Consider the following 4813-nt stretch of genomic DNA (forward strand, 5'->3'; position numbering starts at 1 on the left):
GGTGCTAGTTTCAGACCTCTATAAGGATGTCTTGGGATAGATGGCTATATGTGTTTGGTGGAATTATAGACCTGAGAGCTAGAAGACCTTAGAGATTTCTGGTTCAAGATCTTTTCCCATTGCCTCCCTGACATAAACCCTAGTCCAGCTCACATACCTCCCATGACAGGGAGCTTACTCCCCACCTGGCAGCTTCTTCCACAGTAAGAAGATTCTGACTGAGAGAAGACTTTATTGGCTGTGCCCCCACTGGTTGTATCTGCACTGACCCCTGCCAGATGCTGGGCTGGTACTTTCCCTACCTCCTTTCGTGCAATTCTCACAAATCTGAGAAGTAAGAATGATAGCCTATTCTCTACAAACTCTGAGCCTCAGACCAATCAAGCAACCCCCAAAGTCCCACATTAATAAGGGCAGACCAGGGATTTGATCTCGTGTCTCTCTGGTTCCAGCTTCGTTTACAACAGAAAGCATTCACCTCTTTCCTGCTTCAGCCACGCACAACCTCCTGTCCTTCTCCAAACCCATGATGCTCTCTCATGAGTCACTGCCTTTGCCTAGTGCGCCTTCTGCCTGGAATGCCCTCCCTCCATGTCCACTTGAAAACTTTTGTTCTCAGGGTTATGTGTTTCTTGATCATTGTTTTACACACACACACACACACACACACACACACACACACACACACACACACACACACACAGTGGCAGGAGCGGCAGTACTTAGCGTACTTTATGACATACAGTAGGCACTCCATGTTTGTCTGATCAATACATGAATGCATCAGTAATTCCAGTCCCCTACTCAGATCTCACCCACGGTGGGCAGTCTTGCTGGCCTCCTTCCTCTTGCCTCCAGAGTGAACAAGCTGATTTTGGACTCCCTCAGCCCCACTCCCTTTCCCCTCCCCACTCCCACACACCAGCAGGCCCTGGCATCTCTCTTGACCCTGGCATCGGCACAAAAGAGGGGCTCAGAAAGGAATGTGGAATGTGGTGGAACATCAGACCCTCAGTGAAACTTACAGATGACTTAATCTAATCCCCTGTTGTCACAGAAGAGGAAACTGAGGCCCAGAGAAGACAGAGTTGGAAGGCTGGGACTCTAAGCTCTAAGTCTCCATCCCATGAGCTATCCTGACCATAGAGAGATGCAGAGGAGGCCTGTGGAGGTGGAGGGCCCAAGCTGGTTCTGGGCTTTCAAGCCAGCCCTCCCTGCAACTCAGCTAGCAAGGCCTGCCTCTGGGGCCCTGGAGGGGTGAGCCGGGGGTCAGGGGGAGTTACGCAGGCTCCTGCTTCCCCACGGGGGCCTTTCATTTTCCAGGCCAAAGTCCTGCTCCTCCTGCTGGCTGGAGGAAGGGCCCCTGGTGGGTGCTGAGTGTGAGGCTGAGGTTCAAAGTCAGCCTGCAGCAGGCTGCAGCTTCTGCCATAAATTTACAACCCCAAAAAGGCCTGGCATCCTTGGGGGGTGGGGGTGGAGTTGGGGAAAGTTAGGGGGGGCGGTTTTCCGTGGTTGGAAATGCCTTGTTGGAAAGTCTGAGGAAGACAAAATAGCTCGTCCATGCCAGAGGAAGAGATGGGCCTGCCCTGGGGGCAGCAGAGCCCGTCCACAGGGACCCCACATGGAGGCCGTTCAGGACAGGCTTATCGCCCAAGCCCCCCAGCCGACCAGGCCATTTCCTGCTTTGCCCAGACTCCCACAGTTCTTAGGTGAAGTTCAAACTCCTCGATCTGGATTCAAAAAATAGGGGGTCAGGTCAGCAAAGAGGGGAGATTGAGTCCTTACCCCCAGACTCTTTGGGGCTCTCTGGGGCTCAGAGCCATGCGGGGCTGGCAGAAGCTCCCAGTCCTGCAGATGGCAGCCAGGGCCCCAAAGTGGAGGAGGCTCCGTGGCAGAGGTGGAGGCGGGACCAGCACAGGGGGCCCTTGATAAATACTTGTGGAATGAGCCTGTCTGCCAGAGAAAAGACAGCAACAGAGGCCCAGCTCCTGGAAAAGCCCTCGAGCAGTCTGTAGGTTGAGACTCAGTTCAGAGGGCCCACCTTTGCACCCCTCCACACACGGCATCAGCACCTGCCTCTCCTCGGTGCAGCAAGACCTACATGAAAACCTGCCGGAGTCCCAGCTGCAGGCCGGCATGTCCCACTTTTTGCAGAATGGGAAACTGAAACCGAGGAGAAGCGTGTAACTCATCTCAGGCCAGTGAATGAGACAGACACAGACGGGTCACAAACGAGGCACCTGGTTCTTTATCCAGGGCAGCCCACGCAGCTGAATGATCGCCCCGGCCTGGGCTAGAGACCATGATAGAGTCACGACATTAGTGCTGCAGGGGACACTCGAGATTATCTCACCTCCCCCAGTGCCACCTCTGTGCCAGGCCCTGTCTTGGCCCTGGGGCCACGGGGGTGATCAGATCTGCCCCTGCCCTCCAGAAGGCCATTTCCTGGAGACACAGATCCTGAGACAGACCCCCACATTCGGAGTGTTAAGTGCAGGGATAGGGAAAGAATCAGGCACTCTCTAAGAAAAATGGGGGGAAAGGCCATCCTGGACAGAACAGCAAGTGCAAAGGCCCTGGGGAGGGGAGGTGGCAGAATGGGAAAGTGTGCCAGCCAGAGAACAGCAGGTGGATTCAGGGCATCTAGAGAGGAGGGGGGCAGGCAGGTTGCACAGAAGGAAGAGGGCCAGGAGATGAAGCAGGAGAAACAGGCAGGGGCTGGATTTTGAGGGCTCTGTGATTCCTTCACACAGCAAGTTGCCAGCCAAGCTGAGCCTGTGTCCCAGGGGCCTGGCCCTCCCTTGTACCCAGCCACTCACCACAAAGAGCCACATGTCCCCTTGCCTGGGATAGTGAGAGACACGGGCCAGGTCACGGGCCAAGTGCCTCCCCAAATGATCTCTTCAAGGTCCCTCCCTAGGACCCTGGGAATCAGGGCTTAGCCAGACCTGCCAGTCCTTACCTTGGTTTCATTAGGGTCATTTTCTCCCAACCTGGGTGCCTGGGTGGCTCAGTTGGTTAAGCGACTGCCTTCGGCTCAGGTCATGATCCTGGAGTCCCAGAATCGAGTCCTGCATCAGGCTCCCTGCTCAGCGGGGAGTCTGCTTCTCCCTCTGACCTTCGTCCCTCTCATGCTCTCTCTCTACCATTCTCTCTCACTCTCAATAAATAAATAAAAATCTTAAAAAAAAAAAGACTGAAAACAAACACAAAACAACACTCCTGGCTGCTTCTTTCCCCCTCACCCCCCCGCTGCTTTTCCCACCATAGAGGGAGCGGCCCCCGCACCCAACGCCGACCGCTATCCAAAACTCCCAGCGTGGGCTGGGCCTGAGGGCCAAGGTGCGGTGGGTCAGGCCTGCCCTGGCACTGAGGGAGGGGCCCGGAGCATAGAGTCCATATAAATTAATTTAATTGAGCCCTATTATCACTTTGCTCCAAGCCTGCAAGTCTAATCTAGCGTTGAAGTAATTCATTGGGTGTGAATGTCCTGGAGCCAAGACTTCCCTCTGCTCTCGGAACAAACGCTCCACGCTTGGCCCAGGCCCCCGGCCACTGCAGCCTGGCTCAGCAGAGGGGCTATGTGGGGAGCAGGGAAGGCAAGGGAGGCCTTAAAATAGCTCTTTACTTTGGCTGTATCCCCTGACTTTCCCAGAATGAGGCCCCGGTCCACACCTCCAATACATACACACTCCAGCTACACAGTCGTACATCGGGGTGACAGTCCGGCCCTCACAGGCTCCACAGATGGCTGAAGGGGTCCCAGGAGACCCAGGTCAACCCTGATTTACTATGAGTTATTGGTTAAGTCCATTTCTTCTTTCTGTGCCTCAGTTTCTTTCCCTTCCTGCAGAATTTCCTGGCTTCTCACTTTAGTAGCTGTGTGACCTTAGGCAAGTTATTCAGCCCCTCTGAGACTCCATTTCCTTATCCGCAAAACAGGGAATCCAAGAATGCTTATCTCCCAGGGTTATTAGGAGGATTAAATGAGTTAATAGATATAACTACGCCTTCCATATCACCAGCACTCGCTCATTGTTATTGTGAGACTCAGGTGGCGTGGGGGCAGGGAGCCCTTTGTGCAACTGTAATTGCTGAGGCCAAGGTACACACACCGTAGTTATAATTTCAGAAAAGTGGGAGGGAACTGGGCGGTGTGGTTCCCACGGAACTTTTGTCCCAGGATTAGGGCACCTGAGAGCTGAGAGAATGCAGGTTGCCCAGTGTGGTGTTGTTATGATTAGATTTACATACTTTATGGTGCAATTATTCAAACCTTGATGCCAAGCTCATTAAGCAGTCAGGCACCATGAACAGAACCCTCAGAGCCCCAATCTGGTGGGGAGACATGGCCTTGGGGGCCCTTGGGGCCCTGGTCTACGGGCAGAAGCAGCACACTCATGCATGAAGCAAGTGTGGGCACCACACACCCACAGGGGGGCCCCGGTCCTGCTGAGGACCTTGTCAAAAAGAGGCAAGGGACACAGGCCCTAAAGGGGTGGGGAGGCTAAATATTTACTGGTCTGCCTGCTTCTTCCCTTACCTACCCTGAAATACCAACCACACTTTGTTAAGGCCCTCCTGTGCTCCAGGCCCCCTGCCTGTGCTCACTCCTGAGCCACATGGCATCCTGAAAAGCATTTGATTTATTCACCCTAGTCCTAGTATTAATACCCATTTAATAAATGGGGAAAGTGAGAGTTGGCAGGTCCAACCAAAATCTCTCCCCAATAGGCATGAAACTCAAACCAAAGGCTCCCACTCACTAGAATCTGCTCCCAAATTCAGGGATTGTAAGAGACAGGTATTGTCT

The sequence above is a fragment of the Eumetopias jubatus genome, unplaced genomic scaffold (genome assembly GCF_037043125.1).
Source record: "Eumetopias jubatus isolate StellerSeaLion01/CBP00866 unplaced genomic scaffold, mEumJub1_p1.0 scaffold_13, whole genome shotgun sequence".
NCBI classification, from domain to species: Eukaryota; Metazoa; Chordata; class Mammalia; order Carnivora; family Otariidae; genus Eumetopias; species Eumetopias jubatus.